Source organism: Heptranchias perlo, chromosome 4 (assembly GCF_035084215.1).
Source record: "Heptranchias perlo isolate sHepPer1 chromosome 4, sHepPer1.hap1, whole genome shotgun sequence".
Lineage (NCBI taxonomy): Eukaryota > Metazoa > Chordata > Chondrichthyes > Hexanchiformes > Hexanchidae > Heptranchias > Heptranchias perlo.
Genome location: NC_090328.1, coordinates 27,861,709 through 27,878,398, shown reverse-complemented (window position 1 = coordinate 27,878,398; position 16,690 = coordinate 27,861,709). Strand labels below are relative to the sequence as shown.

The window sequence follows — 16,690 nt, the reverse complement described above, 5'->3', positions numbered from 1 at the left end:
TTGGGTTTTGAGGTCACACATAAATTTTTCAATTAACCCTTTTTGGAGTTGAGTTTTTACAGGCAACAGGGCAAAAAGGCCTAAATCAAGCAACAAAGCCAAATGGGACAGATGAGATACATTTGCAAATCTCTGACATACAGGTCATGCCAGGTTCAAGCATGAAAGCACACGGTATGCCTGGAAGCTGTCGGCAGCGGGCACGACTGGAAGCTGTCGGGCTAAAGATAATGTGCCAGCTGTTGGGATAAAGAAAGAATGCAATCTGTCAGGGCAACAAGGGTCTGCAAGCTGTCAGGACAATTCAAAGAATGTCTGAAAGCTGATGCCTACGAGGTACAAGCGTGACTTTCTCACTAGCTGAACAGGCAACGGTGAGTATCTTGATCTGAGTTAGTGACGGTGGTTAAAAGCAGTGGAGCATCGGCACTAGGCTTTTAGTGTTCCCCTTTATGATTAGAAGCTACAATTATGCCTTGGAAAAGTGATGTCCAGCCTTTAAGGAAGTAGTTAAAACCTCCTACTAACTCTTCTTTCTTCTACTGGTCTCTTCCCCATTGTGGTTGTTACTTTCATCACCCTTGACAGCTTTCATAGGAACAGGAGTAGGCCATTCAGCCCCTCAAGCCTGTTCCACCATTCAATTGGATCATGACTGATCTATATTTTAACTCCATCTACCCGCCATGGTTCCGTAACCCTTAATACCCTTGCCTAACAAAAATCTATCAATCTCAGTTTTGAAATTTTCAATTGGCCTAGCCTCAACAGCTCTTTGGGGGACAGCATTCAAAATTTTTGCTCTCTTTTTGTGCATAGGTGCTTCCTGACATCACCCCTGTCAGCTCTCAATAGACACAGCTCAGAGTGTTCTCCTCAGAGTGTCTCTCTCTCGCCCTAGACACAGCCTGGGGTATTCTCAGCAGGTCAGGACTCCAGTTTTCTTTTCCTCTCTGAAAGGGCTCAATGTACATCCCAGGTGGCCTATTTGCCCATGTCATGCCAGCGCGGTGGAATGAAATGGCTGCCAGAACACTGGGTGGCATTTACATTCTTAAGGCTGTTAAGGAAAAAACTGCCAACATGGACAATCACCTCCACCCACTGTGGAAAGAACGGCAATCTGCATTTAATGCACTAAACCTAAGCCCAAGAAAAACTTTGAAAATATTTTCAATCTGTGGCTACTCCTGAGTTGTTGGCACAATGACACAAGAGCAACGTGAAATGTAGACCATAACTACAAGGGACTGAACGAACAGAGCCTGCAGCTGGAGAACTGTAGGTATCAAATACCAAAAGCATTTGATGAATGTTTATAAGTGGGTTGCATTCAGAATGCTGGAAGTAATCTATGGGAGTAATCAAGAAATCCTACCTCCAACAGGTCATTAATTGCTCAAAGTTTACAGTCAGCACCAGAGTTCTGCCAAAATTAAAATGCTGTTCCATTTCAGTCTGAAATGATTAAAGTATCTGAACAAATTAAACTGATTCTATATCTACTCCAGAGTCTCAAAACCCTTGGCACTGTGAAGGTATATTCTTTGAAGTATTGGTATCTGATATAAAAACAAAATTAAAATCACCTGCAAACAAACTGCATTCAACATTTAATTTTTGGTCGCTTTTTACATTTTCTGACACACACTGAAACCATAACTGTTTAACAAACATGTCTGGGCATGCATTAGGAATTAAAGTCCTAATACTCAATAGCAATGCAGTAAAGCCTGCTCTGATTTCTTAACACCCATTGAGAATGCACTAAGGATACCAAAGTCTTAGCCTAAAGTTGACTAACAGCAGATTGAGCTGCACAGAATCAGGCACATTATCTGGCAGGTCAATCAAGAAACATCGCTGCAGACATTCATGGAGGTGTCTGTGAACTGGGTTGCCATGCCCTGTAACAAAGTACAGTGCAGAATGTGAGGCAGACTCAGGAGGGGAGAAAAAGGAATATGGGAGAAAGTACAATATAAAGTACAGAAAACAATACTTTTATGAATACTGCATTGTTTTTAATCTATGAATGTGAAATCCAGAAACAGTACATGGTATATCAAAATGTTAATAGTAACAAACTATTGTATTTGTTTTATAAAGATTTTCACTCAGTGCTTCAAATGTCACTATGGTTGGTAAACGACTGAAACTATCCCTCACCCCTCCCCCCCCCTTATTATGTCTTTGTTAATAACATAACCTTTATAGTACAGCACACCACTTATTATATTTATAATCTCATTGCTGATTGTGCAATGTTGCTGCAGGAAAAGTGGTTGCCACATTTGTCTACATAACAACAGCCAATGGCATTCAAAGTAATTCACTGTATGTGAAGCGTGTTGAGATGCGATAAGGTGTTATGCAAATGTACGTTTTTTATCTTTCTTTCCTCTTATTATTGCTGAAGGTTTCCCAATGTGGCCCGACAGCCAGAAATATGTTAACTTGAGCCAAACGTTGTAACATTTGTATTACTTTCAGCATGGTCTGGCAGGAGTAAGCTCTCAGCTTGCAGCAAACATTAAGTTTCCTGTGCGTGGTTACAGACCAGAGCATCTCTTTGAGGCCGAGAACGGAAAGGCTGTAGCCACTATAAGGCAAAAAACTGCATTCATTGAGCGCGGGGGGAATGAATGACCCATGGGGCAGTGAGAACGAAAGTTGTCCAAGCCATGGCTTCATTGACAAGAAAGGTGTTTTTGTTAGAAAGCAAATTTCATGCTGTGTGTGAGCAGGCCATTTGATTCCTCACTCAAGGGCAGATTCTCCAGCTACATATGAGAAAATATATCAGCACTGTACTCCCCAATATGCATAACCCCAAATAAGAAGGAGATAGTTCTGGGAATTAAACTCCCCTTTCAAACATTCTTTTCACTTTAGATACTGGACCTACCCCATCTGAATAAAGAATGGAGGTAAAAGGTTGAGATGAGAAGTCAGTACCTACGGACACACACTAGAACTCAGGCCTGGTTTTCAAGACATTCATTTCTGAAAAAAAGTCAACGTCAGATTAGAGCATCTGATTAAAAGCCAGTGTTTTAAAGATAGAGAGCTAATAAACCAGTGTGTAAACACAAGTACAAACATATGCAACCTATCCCCTGAGATCCTCTTTCAGTGAGCAATGAGAAACCACTTCTGAACTGTGATTAAAGTCCAACAACAGCTTTAAATGGATGTGCCCGATTCTGCATCACAAGATTTTTTGAAAAAGGCAAATATAGAAATTTACACTATAATGCAGCCCCAAGTTCTCAGGAATTGAAGTGTATTATTTACAGTCTTAGAACTAAATGCAAATTGTTCATTGTCAGCAACCAGTCAAGGGGGAATCTTGGGCCTTAAAAGCAGATCAATAAAGCAAAGGTCTTTCCCTGATGACCATTCGGACTCAACAAAGAATGACCAGACGGACTGAGCTGCTGGCATCGCGGTGTGATTTTTTTGGGGGGGGGGGGTTGGCGCGGAGAGGGAATGAGCAGCTTGTAAAAAGACAATTTTCTATTTTTACAAGCTCTGGGTTCACAAGGCTCTTGTATTGGTTTTTAGCTAAGTGGATTGGATCAATGGAAATGTGGGAAAATTGCATTTCCTAAATGGTTACAATGCTGAAGACCTCCACCATGTGACATTTGTGTGGTAAATATTGCAAGGTCATTTATTTTATTTTAATTTAAAAAAAACATCTTCCCTGTGTCACTCCAAGTCACCCAGCAGCTTTTCCGAAGTCACTGGTCCTGATATTTATGGGGAGACAGGGAGGATGCGGGGGAGGCTGAAAACGGCCGAGGACGGGGAGGTCCTGCCGAACTTAACAGCAGGACCTCATTATCATTTTTTGGAAGCATTTTCCACCCAGCAGCCAGCCAAATTGACAACCTGGCCGGCAGGGGCTGGGGGAGGGCGGGAGAGAGAATCAATGGCGGGAGGCCGCAGCCAGGGACCCTTGGCGACGGTTCCCGGCAATTGGCCGGGGTGGTGGGTGGTCATCAGGCTGGGTGGAGAGAGATTGGGGCTGGAGGGAGAGAGGCGCCATCGGGGGAGCATTCCTGCTCCGCCTGGTCCACAGGTAGTGCTGGAAAAGGCACTTACATTGTGGAGCCGGCAGTTCCCGCCCCCGTCACTGCCGGGTTTCCCGACCCCGGGACACTGGAAGGCTAAAGCATTTTCTGGATTTACTGACCCTTCCACACGTGAGCACTCAAAATGTCAGCTTCTGGCAATCCACCTTTATTTAAGTAAGTGACTGTCTGCAACAGACTGGTCCCAGCGGCACTAGTGTGAACATCGTTACTCACTGTACCTCTCTCGTTCAACTGGAGATTAACATTCCAAAAGGAGACTGCAAGTACTTTATAACAAACCCTAGCTCGACAGATAAGTGGCTGGTCACCATTGCAACCCTGGAAAAATGAAATTATCCTGCCCAATCAAACGGCAGTAGGAAGATGCGGCATGTGTCTGTGCCACAGAGTGACTGAATATGGGTTTGTACACAACTGCTGTCACTCATTCTCAAGTTATGTAGTCAGGGGAGGCTGATGGCAGCAGGACTGCTAACATTAGAGAAGTGTTAGGAATGAGATCGATGGTCAAAAAGAGTGAGAAAGATCATAGAATTTCATCGAGTCCATAGCACAGAAACAGGCCATTCAGCCCAACTGGTCCGTGCCACACGAGCTCCACACGAGCCTCCTCCCATCCTACTTCATCTAACCCTATCTGCATATCCTTCTATTCCTTGCTCCCTCATGTACTTATCTACCTTCCCTTTAAATGCATCTATGCTATTCGCCTCGACTATTCCATGTGGTAGCGAGTTCCACATTCTATCCACTCTCCGAATAAAGACATTTCTCCTGAATTCGCTATTTGATCAATTAGTGACTCTTATATTTATGGCCCCTAATTTCGGACTCCCCACAAGTGGAAACATCTTCTCCACATCTGCCCTATCAAACCCCTTCATAATCGAAAAGATTTCACTTTTGGAGATTGATTAAAATATTCTACCAGATGAGAAAGTCTAACTCCATATAAATAAGACTTGATAGCTCTCCGCAGAGGATGAAACTGGTCCGTAGACATGTCACCCCTCCCCGCCCCACATCAATTTGTGTCCCTCCCAACAGCTACTCAAGCAGCAGACACCTGAGAGTAGGTGAGCTGACAGCAATCTCAACTGTTGCATAGCATCGACAAACCTAAAGACTGAGGGAGAAACTAAAATAAAAATAATTTTCAACGATCAAGATGGGGGAGGAGGGTGGGGGAAGGGGGAGTCCGTACACTTTGGATAGACAGACAGGGGAACAGTAGGAGTGCTATACATTGCTTCAGTGTCTCTGGGCTTGGCAGTGGAGGGCGGGGTTGTAGCTTCTGCTCACTATGCAGGATTGGACTTTACTGTAATATTCCCAACAGTCAAATAAACCACTGAAGCTCCCTTCTTCACGTACACTTGAAGACTAGCCATTTGGTTAAGGTACAGGAGGGGCTGCTGGCTCCTAAGGAGCTGTACCCCAGTGCAAAGGAAGGGAGAAGAGTTGTTTTTTTTTGGGGGGGGGAAAATAGCCTGTCAAAAACGAACAATATTTTTCAATGATGTTTGAGAAAAGGTTCTGAATATTTGTGAATAGCTGTGCCCTCCGCTCACCAGTGCTCAGCTCCCTCCTCTCCTGAACAGTCAATGGTGTCCTCTCGCAGGTCAGCCAGTCCGACCGTGATAACATTAGTGAATAAATGGCCTGAGTGGGACAGACAAGAGATGTGCCGATTACAACATGTTTCTGGTACATATACACATTTAAACAATTGAAATAGGAGAACAGGAAAATGATTTAAAAAGTAAACTTTCAGATCAACTGGTTTGCAATTAATATTCGTACACATACAGCGTCCAGTGAGTCAAAGCATTGCACAACATACATACCAACAATGCACAAACACTCACTTGTTATCTAAATCAGAAACATGCACCAACTGAATAGCATTCTAGGATGGGGCCGGTCTAAAATACTAACAGCCTTTCATCGTCATGACAACAAGTGTTAAATATATATTAAGTACCTTCTGTTTCCACAATGCCAGTCATGGAACCTAATTGCCCAAATAACTGACAAATTACTGGCGTGTCAGACACATCTTGGTAAATTTTGCTGGCTTCATGTACACCCCCGTTGCTAGAAAATGCACGATTTGGCGATGAATCCGAGGTAGATCAGCTAATTTTAGTATGACTTAGCACCTGTCACTATAACATCGACTACCTATTAAACGGCCAGTTTAACAACACAGAAACCAATGTTAGCAGCTTTGATGAAGAGCTCCATCGATATCACCCCTTTCCAGAATTAACACTGGTTCAGGTGCAGGTTATAAATTAACTGAATACCAGAGTGTTCGAGTGAGTGCTTCAGAAATTGCTTTTCTTTAAAAAAAGAGCTTTGCATTAGCAAAGTTATAATAAATGCTCACATTTATCAAGAACCAGTCAAAATTCAAAAAAAAAATCCAACTTTGTATCCACTCCTTTGTAAATTTGACAGTCAAAAGATCCCTTTTCTTTAAAAATTACAATGGCCATCGGCCAGCTCTAGAATACTGCTGTGTAACAGCGGACAGCTGAGCAGATTCTAATCTTATTATCACCCATGAATGCCCAAAAGAACAAAGAAGGACCAAGAGTTTCTGATTTATCACAGATCCTTTGGGTGTCCATCCCCATCTGTCGCTGCACAGCTTGGTGTGAGCAGGACATGTCCACACACTCGCTCGCACTCGAGAGCTCCAGGGCCCCACCACAATGCTGGCAGCTTTCTCAGCACGTAGAGCAAATGTCAATGTGAGATGTGGGGGAGGGGAAGAGGAATTCTCTGACAGCACAAGGACACACAGAACAGAAGAGGTCAATACCCAGTGTAACCCACTCATTTACAGCCCTCTTTACATCAGGGTTTTTCATTCAGATAAACCAGAGGCTATGTTTTAAGTTTCTTTTTAAATTAACTCGACATTTTCTAACCTATTAATTCACCAGCTTCCACAGCCCGTCCAGCTTATAAGGCACTGAAGAAATCATAGGCTGCTCTGCTGCTGAGCAGTCATTTTTGTCAACACTTAGCCGACACGAAAGTAGGGTCCTGGTTTTACTGAGAGCAGATGCTGTAAAGTTGTGGGGTCATAAATATAAGATAGTCGCTAATGAATCCAATAGGGAATTCAGGAGAAACTTCTTTACCCAGAGAGTGGTTAGAATATGGAACTTGCTACCACAAGGAGTAGTTGAGGCAAATAGCATAGATGCATTTAAGGGGAAGTTAGATAAACACAAGGGAGAAAGGAATAGAGGGTTATGCTGATGGGGTTAGATGAAGTAGGGAGGGAGGAGGCTCTTGTGGAGCATAAACACCGGTACAGACCAGTTGGGCCAAATGGCCTGTTCCCGTGCTGTACATTCTATGCAATTCTAAGTAAAGTTGTGAATCTGGACGCTTATTCTGTGTGGAGTTACCCTGGTTAACATCACATGCTCGCATCAGGCCACGCCAGCATAGAAATCTCATTGCTGGTTGCTCCATGCAGAGGTACAAGTGTGTGTTTACATATGTACAAAAGACCCAGGCAATAACACAAAATAAACAAACCCCACCGGGGGTTGATAACAGGCTGAACGTAGTGGCTCTCAATCAATTGAGAACAGGTAAATCGAGTTTCCGAGATAAGATTTGGTACGATTTCGGATCCGATCTATCTTTCAAAAACTCACTACAACACTAATTTCACAAGAATTACTGTTAAAGCAATAGAGTGGAGCATCTGCAGTGCACTGACTACTCGCTGATTTTATGCAGTTGCAGAAGCAGTTGGAAGTGTAGTTTTATTAAAACAAAACAAGGGCTTTCTTTTTCTGGAATCTCAGGAAATATACTGACAGCTGGAAAATGCTGAATAACACATTTGTCAAGAACTGCATAGACAACACGCCCGCTCTGTACCAGACACTCAGCCTTCCACCACACACCATATGGGCCAAAGGAGCAGTGCAGAGAATATCCTGGAGTGTATTGCGAAGTATGCAAACGGTATCTTAGAAAATATTGCAGAGTAGAACATTTAAAGAATGCTGTATATAGTACTGTAAAAAAAAGTACTGTAGACTGGCCGTTCTCAAACCTTCTTGGGTGAGGCCTCATCAAAAAGTTCTCAGAACCGCTTATACCCACAAGCTATGGATGTGAGCATGAACGTGAAATTATTTTTATACTAAACAGAGGGGGCGTTTTATGATTATGCACTAACTCTATTGACTTGATACTGAAGTAAAACTTTTAACCCTTCTACTAGTAGACAGCAGCTTCACTCAGTGGTAGCAGTCAGCATTGGAAGGTTGTGTGTTCACGTCCCATGCCAGAACTTAAGATCATCGAAGGGGATGCTGCGTTTTCAAAAGTGCCATCTTTCAGATGCACCAAAAACCGATGACTCATCTGCCTGTTCGATGAAGAGCAGGGAGGTCTCACAGTGTCCTGGTCAACATTTATCCCTTAACCAACTCCATCAAAACAGACTAACTGGTCATTGCTGTTTTTGAAATCTTACACATGTGCAAATTAGCTGCTGCATTTGCCTACAAAACAACAGCGAATACACTTCAAAAATAATTCATTGGCTGTGACATGCTTGGGATTTCCCGAGGACATGAAAAGCTCTATATAAATGTAAGTTCTTTCTTTAGCATTTTTCAATATTCAAATAATTATAACTGTATTTAAAGGACCATTCACCATTGTCATCTTACAAAATAGTACAAACAAAATTATATACAGATAATTTTATGTAAGTGCACTCTCAGCAGGGAGCCTCGCTGTTTGGGAGTGCATTTCATAAATTACCCTTCATGTGAAACATTAAATCTCTCACCAAATTACTCCTTGTAATAGGTGCTTTTTTCATTTTTGTAATACTTTTTTCAAGAGGCAAAGGTAAAGGATTAACTTTGTCTTGTGAAAAGAATACCTATGAGTAGACCCCTAACATCGCCAATAATAATAATAATAATAATAATAACTGCATGCGAGTACTAGGATACATTGACCCTCCCACAGTCTGCACAAAATATGCAATGGATTATTTTATTTACAATGGTTAGCACCATACTGAATTTGCACTTTTCAAAAATGTCAACCTAGTGCAAAGTTTTGTGCTGAATAGAAAGCTTCAGTATTTCATCCATTCAATCCATGCCTAATTGTGGTTTCTGGTTGTGAAGTATCAGTCAGATGGAACTGAACAGATTTGGCATCTACATGTCCAAGAGAAAGACAAAGTTTTCCTCCAATCGCTAATATTAGTGGAAAAATCAGCGTAAATACAAAGTAGGTTTTCCTGCTTTATCAACCCACTAACGACTTGCTGGAATGTACATCAAAAGGTATTTAGTAAGTTGAAACAAGTTATTCTAACCTGGTGCAGATCACTGCTAAGTGCCTAATTTAGAATACAAGTGTCTGCAAGTGACTCAGCGGTAGCACTCTTACCAATGAGTCAGAAGGTCATGGGTTCAAGCCCCACTTTAAGATATAAGCACGTGATCCTATTTGATCCTCAGTAGTGGATGGAAGTGAGTGCTGCATTGTACAATGTACCGTCTTTTCAGCAAGACTTTTAACAGAGACCCCATCCCCGCCCGACTGTTCAGGTGGATGTAAAATACATTGAAGAGCAGGGAGTTCTCCTGGTGTCCTGGCCAACACCATTCCGTCTTCAACCAACACCAAAAACAGGTGAACTAGTCGGCCATTTGCTGTTTGTGGGATTTTGCTGTGTACAAACTGGTTGCAGTGTTTGCCTACGTAACAACAGTGAATTACCCTTCAAAAGTAATTGGTGGTGAAACACTGAGTTACCTGAGGATTTGGAAGATGCTATATAAGTGAAGGTTTTCTTTTACTACATGTAACTTCAGGCAGCCGACCTTCAAAAGGACTTGGATATGGTCATAGCAGAGCAACAGGAATGGTCTCAGGACTAAAGCTCCAAATTATGAAGACTGACTCACAGAACTATATTTGTTTTGACTGGACAATGGACGATTGAGAGAGGGCACGATCTTAGATTTTTTAAATGCCGCGAGGCATGGATAACGTAGGAGTAAAGGGGTTGTTTAACTAGAACTGAGCATGTCTAGAAAATTAGTAAGCTTCAGTAAGACTGGAGATTAGAAGACGTTTCTTTCCCCGTCCTCCTCAACCCTTGCAGAGTAGTAGATGTGTGCTGGGTTCAGTCAGTTAATTTACAAAAGTAGATAGGTAAATATCTGGTTAGGAACTTGATTGAAATGATAAGGAGAGATAATTAAACAAACACACTCTGAAAAACAATGGCCTTCAGAGATAGGTGGCTGTTAGGTGTACAAACACATTTGAATGAAATTCTTTGCCCACTATTTTAATGGGGGTGTAAAACCGTTTATTTTTAAGAGAAGCTATCTAACTTTATATTGTCCTCTCCCTGCACTTGGTGAAACTTTCACTTTTTCAGTTTAATTTTTAACAAGATCATTTTTTATATGAGGAAAATGAGTAATCTACCAGCAATAATGAACTCCAGGCTGTGTGCACACTGGGGCTTTAAACCACACTGGCCCTTATTCCAGTATTATCTCTGCCTCATACCCTAGCATGGGGCACACCTGCACCTTCTCATTCACTTTTTCCTGATTCAATTCCCTTTAAAGCAACACAAGAACATTATCTATTTGAGGATTTTAATTTCCCTCATTTTGTGGTTGGAAAAAAATTCCACAAAATTGTAATAGCCGCAAATATTTTCTGAGTTATTTCTGAACTGTTTATAATTGGTGCAACACAACATAATTAAAAGCCAAGAGTAAAACTCTGATGATTAAAAGCAACAGATGTAACATGCATTACGGTGCTTTGCTACAGACAACCGACACGCAGGAGCCATGCTATGCCCACTGATGTTCAGATACCATACAATTCCAGCCGGTGTTTGGGGCTGTGCAATACTAACATCCCATACAATACCAACATGATCCACACGTGTAAATTCATTCGGGGATATTTTCACTGCGAGTGGGATTCGGGAGGACGGCGGGCAGTGCGAGCGCCAAATGTATCCGATGTCGGCAGCGAGAGGGTCAGGCGATTTTAGCTCCCGGGCCTCATCGCAATGGCCCAACCATCTTCAGCTGCTTCATCAATGACCTTCCCTCCATCATAAGGTCAGAAATGGGGATGTTCACTGATGACTGCACAGTGTTCAGTTCCATTCGCAACCCCTCAGATAATGAAGCAGTCCGAGCCTGCATGCAGCAAGACCTGGACAACATCCAGGCTTGGGCTCATAAGTGGCAAGTAACATTCGCGCCAGATAAGTGCCAGGCAATGACCATCTCCAACAAGAGAGAGTCTAACCACCTCCCCTTGACATTCAACGGCATTACCATCGCTGAATCCACCACCATCAACATCCTGGGGGTCACCATTGACCAGAAACTTAACTGGACCAGCCATATAAATACTGTGGCTACAAGAGCAGGTCAGAGGCTGGGTATTCTGCGGCGAGTGACTCACCTCCTGACTCCCCAAAGCCTTTCCACCATCTACAAGGCACAAGTCAGGAGTGTGATGGAATACTCTCTACTTGCCTGGATGAGTGCAGCTCCAACAACACTCAAGAAGCTCGACACCATCCAAGATAAAGCAGCCCGCTTGATTGGCACCCCATCCACCACCCTAAACATTCACTCCCTTCACCACCGGCACACTGTGGCTGCAGTGTGCACCATCCACAGGATGCACTGCAGCAACTCGCCAAGGCTTCTTCGACAGCACCTCCCAAACCCGCGACCTCTACCACCTAGAAGGACAAGGGCAGCAGGCGCATGGGAACAACACCACCTGCACGTTCCCCTCCAAGTCACACACCATCCCGACTTGGAAACATATCACCGTTCCTTCATTGTCGCTGGGTCAAAATCCTGGAACTCCCTTCCTAACAGCACTGTGGGAGAACCGTCACCACACGGACTGCAGCGGTTCAAGAAGGCGGCTCACCACCACCTTCTCGAGGGCAATTAGGGATGGGCAATAAATGCCGGCCTTGCCAGCGACGCCCACATCCCGTGAACGAATAAAAAAAAAACTCAGGTGCCCGCTTAAAACAGGCAGGAAGTGGCAACTGGCCGGCAGGCGGGAGCAGAGATTCAGGTGGTAGAAGGCCGCCAGCCGGCACCAAGGGAAGGCTTGCCGGCAAGAAGGTAAGTCTTGGGTGGGGGTTTCGGGAGGGTCTCGCAGAGGAGACGATGGACAGAGCCTAGGGCAGAGAAGGCCTCAACTTTCCTGGTGGGGTCCGGATAAGCACTTACCTTAAATGACCTCTTCTGGTTGTGAATCCTCTTCTCGCTGCCTTCACCTATCGGGAAAGCCACAGCAGCTTCCCTACTCAGGCCAGAGTTAAAATTCCAGTAAGGGTCCAATGACATCATCGGACCCCGATTTTCATTTTTAAAGAAGGACCCTGCCTGTCACCTGCTCAGACAAGTGGGTTAAAAACAGGATCGACGCAAAACAGGTGGGAAATCAAGGCATAAACGACCAAGGGCATTTTAACTGCCCAACCACCCAGTTTCCGCCAGGCAGGTAAGGTTAAAATCACCCCAAGGTCTATCTCTCCAGAGGCCTCCCAGTTTCCATGTTCTTGTTTGCTGATCATCCTCACGACGGTGATTCAGATCGCTTGTTCCAGGCCTGTTCAAGATTGTCTGACTTGGACTCAAATTTCACTGCTGCAAATTACTGCATGAAAGCACTTCCAGCTGTGAGCTCTGCACATGGAAATAGGCACTGGCTCATGTGCGAGTTTAAGGGATCCTGGAAGAGCGTCGATTGGAATTATCCATTCATAAGCTGCCAGTTTATGAGCACTGAAGCTAGCCTAGGATCAGAATCCAGAGCAAGATGGAAACCAGCAGGAACAAATCAGAGCTAGCTTAGCGTAAAGTCCTAGTGGAGGAACAGGAAATTGAGTCTGCAGAAGCAGGCCAGGTCCTGGAATAAAGACATTCTAAGAGAGAATACAGTCTCAGTAGAAAATGGCAATGAAGGTGGAGGTCACAGTGAAGCCCAGAAGCCGGCAGTGGAAGAAATTGTGCCCAGGAGAAAGTGAATGTCTGTTCAGGGTCCAGTACAACAGCAGAGTAAAGCTGAGGTGTCAGCGGTGAGCTGGAGTACAGTCCTGAAGCCGGGCAGGTAATAGCAGCAGGTGGAGGATGAGCACTGAAGGCTGGAACAGATACTCCACAAATAGGATTGTTGAGACTGGGTGGGCTCAATGAACTAGAATAGTATGCTTTCCCAACTAGGACCTAGATTCAAATGCAGTCCCCAGAGTATTGGATAAAACCTGCAGAAATCTGATGTGAAGTGAATTTAGGCAGTCTCAACCCAGTCCCCAGTAGGCCTGGCCAACAGCACAAAACCGTCCATGATTTGGCCCAATTTGGCATTTTTACTGAAAGATATCATAAGGTATCTGGGAAGTGAAATTTCACAGTGTGGCAGAAAGAAGTGATCTTCTGAGGTTGGGATTAAGGCACATTGTGGAAGCAAATCAAGAAGGTGCATTTCTGTACATAGTTATGCTGTATCTAACTTAGTGCTGGCCAACAGGTACCTGAAATGGAAACTTGCTGCTTTGACAGACCTAAGCTTGAGGAGCACAAATATCATTTATTATATGTAAAGAAGAGGCTAGATTGTCACTGACCAAATGCAATCCACTTTTCAAGGCAGTGTCAAGAGGCTGTGAACGAATGTGACAGTAACCATGCCACACAAGATTGGTCAGAAATAGAATAAAATACAGCAAGACTGTGCAACAGCAGCCAAGCAATATTCATTAGATGTCTAGATCGTTCACAAAAATAAATATGACCGACCAGTAAAACAAAAAGGAAAAACTGCAAATGGTAAAAATCTAAAATTAAAGCAAAATTAATGCTGGAGATACACAGCTGGTGAGTCAGCACCAGTTAAGAGGAAAAAACAGGTTATGACATTTTGGGTATGCACCCATCCATCAGATGGAGGACTTTAGTTCTAATGAAGGGTAACACCCCTGGAAACACCATAACCCTGTCTTTTCTCTTTACAGATGCTGACAGACCTCTTTTGTATTTCCAACATTTTCTGTTCTTGTATCTAAGCGACCATAAATTCTTTAATTATTGTTAATTGTTCATTCCATTTCAAAAATTCAGCTTATCTCTAAACCTGGAGTCAAAGGGATACACCACAAGAAAATGGAAATAAAGCACAAGTTAGATAAATGCTAGAATCCATTATTAAGGAAGTGGTAACAGGGCACTTAGAAAATCATAATAGGATTAGGCAGAGTGATCATGGTTTTATGAAAGAGAAATGGTGTTTGACAAATTTATTAGAGTTTTTTGAGGCTGTAACTAGCAGGGTAGATAAAGGGGAACCAGTCGATGTTGTATATTTGGGTTTTCAAAAGGCATTCGATAAGGTGTCACATAAAAGGTTATTACGCAAGATAAGGGCTCATGGGGTTGGGTTAATATATTAGCATGGATAGAGGATTGGTTAGCGGACAGAGAACAGAGATTAGAGATAAATGGGTCACTTTCAGGTTGGCAGGCTGTAACTAGTGGGGTGCCGCAAGGATCAGTGCTTGGGCCTCAGCTATTTACAATCTATATTAATGACTTGGATGAAGGGACTGAGTGTAATGTATCCAAGTTTGCTGATGATACAAAGCTAGGTGGGAAAGCAAACTGTGAGGAGGACACAAAGGGGGTGATTTTAAAACGGAGCCGGGAAGTGGGTGGGGGGCCAATTTGAGGTCGGGAAACCCATTAATACGGGTTTCCCGGACATCCTTACGATTTTGATGTAAGGACGTCTTTTATTATTTTTGTCGGTTTCCCGTCCGACAGACAGGCTGGTCTCAGTCGGACGGGAGAGCAGTGAGGCAGAAGATGTCTTCAGGTAAGTCTGCAGGTAAGTCTTTGTTTGCATGGACGGGGGGGGTGGGCATGGGCCATGGGTGAGCATAGGGGGCACAGGTGGGAATAGGGGGCATGGAGTCACGAGTGATGGGGGATGGGATCAGGGGTAAGTCACGGGGGAGGGACTGGAATCAGGTGTCATCACGTGGGCCTGCGATCGTTGAGGGAGAGGGTTGGGAATCGGGGTTGGAGGGGGAGAATTGGGGTCGGAGGGGGAGAATTGGGGTCGGAGGATCAGGGTTGGGGAATCAGGTTCAGGGGTCAGAGGGGGAGGATCTGAGTCGGGGTTCCGCGATCGGGGTGGGGGGGTCCGCAATCGGTAGAGAGGGTCTGCAATCGGGGGGGGGGGGGGGGGCCACGATCAGGTGGGTGGGGGGGTGGGTCGGTGCAGGTAAGCTTGTTGGGCCTGGGGGAAGCACTCCTGCTCCTATGGCCCCACAAGCTGTGCCTTCTCGCTTCCTTTCACAAGGCGTAAAACAGAAGGCTCAGGAATCCTGGGCCCCTGGGGTTGAAATCGGGAATTAGTGAAAACTGAAGGCCTGAAGCCTCCTTGAAAGGTTTTAAGGCCCGACCCGCCTCCTGGGAGTGGGTTGGTCGCCCGCCCCTTGTCCCACCCCCATGAAAACCGGAAATGGGCGGGTCTGAAATGGTGGCAATTTTCAATGCCCCCCTCCCCCGTTCCCAACCCACCCGTTTTTTACTTTGAAAATTGAGCCCAAAGAGTTTGTAAAGGGATACAGACAGGTTAAGCGAGTGGGCAAGAAGGTGGTAGATGGAGTATAATGTGGGGAAATGTGAGGTTATTCACTTTGGTAGAAAGAATAGAGAAACAGAATATTTTTTAAATGGTGAGAAACTATTAAATGTTGGTGTTCAGGGAGATTTGGGAGTCCTCGTACAAGAAACACAAGAAGTTAGCATGCAGGTACAGCAAGCAATTAGGAAGGCAAATGGCATGTTGGCCTTATTGCAAGGGGGTTGGAGTACAAGAGTAAGGAAGTCTTACTACAATTGTACAGGGCGTTGGTGAGACTTCACCTGGAGTACTGGTACAGTTTTGGTCTTAGAGGCGGTGCAACAAAGGTTCACCAGATTGATTCCTTGGATGAGAGGGTTGTCTTATGAGGAGAGGTTGAGTAGAATGGTCCTATACTCTCTGGAGTTTAGAAGAATGAGAAGTGATCTCATTGAAACATATAAGATTCTGAGAAGACTTGATAGGGTAGAGGCTGAGAGGTTGTTTCCCCTGGCTAAAGAGTCTAGAACTAGGGGGCATAGTCGCAGGTTAAGGGGTCGGCCATTTAAGACTGAGATGAGGAGGCTTTTCTTCACTCAGAGGGTTGTGAATCTTTGGAATTCTCTACCCCAGAGGGCTGTGGATGCTGAGTCATTGAGTATATTCAAGGCTGAGATAGGTTCATTTTTGTACTCTAGGGGAGTCAAGGGATATGGGGATCGGGCAGGGAAGTGGAGTTGAGGTTGAAGACCAGCCATGATCTGAATGAATGGCAGAGCAGGCTCGAGGGGCCGTATGGCCTACTCCTGCTCCAATTTCTTATGCCACAGATCCTGATGAGATGAACATGTCAGGTTTGTGGCTGACATAAATGCTTT

The 16,690-nt window shown here is 44.2% G+C and overlaps 1 protein-coding gene across 7 annotated transcripts in view; it reads right to left on the bottom strand.

Annotated features, from left to right (window-relative positions):
• lhfpl2b (LHFPL tetraspan subfamily member 2b) overlaps positions 1 to 16,690 on the bottom strand; it is a 177,395-nt gene that overhangs the window by 140,588 nt on the left and 20,117 nt on the right. For 4 of the 7 annotated variants that reach the window (XM_067982663.1, XM_067982664.1, XM_067982666.1 and 1 more), the window contains exons 2-3: positions 5,675 to 5,765; positions 2,909 to 3,006 (exon numbers count right to left, since the gene is read on the bottom strand). The gene's annotated coding sequence lies outside the window, so the exon portion shown is untranslated. The remainder of the gene's footprint in view (positions 1 to 2,908; positions 3,007 to 5,674; positions 5,766 to 16,690) is intronic. The other 3 variants (XM_067982669.1, XM_067982670.1, XM_067982668.1) reach the window with 3 other exon arrangements.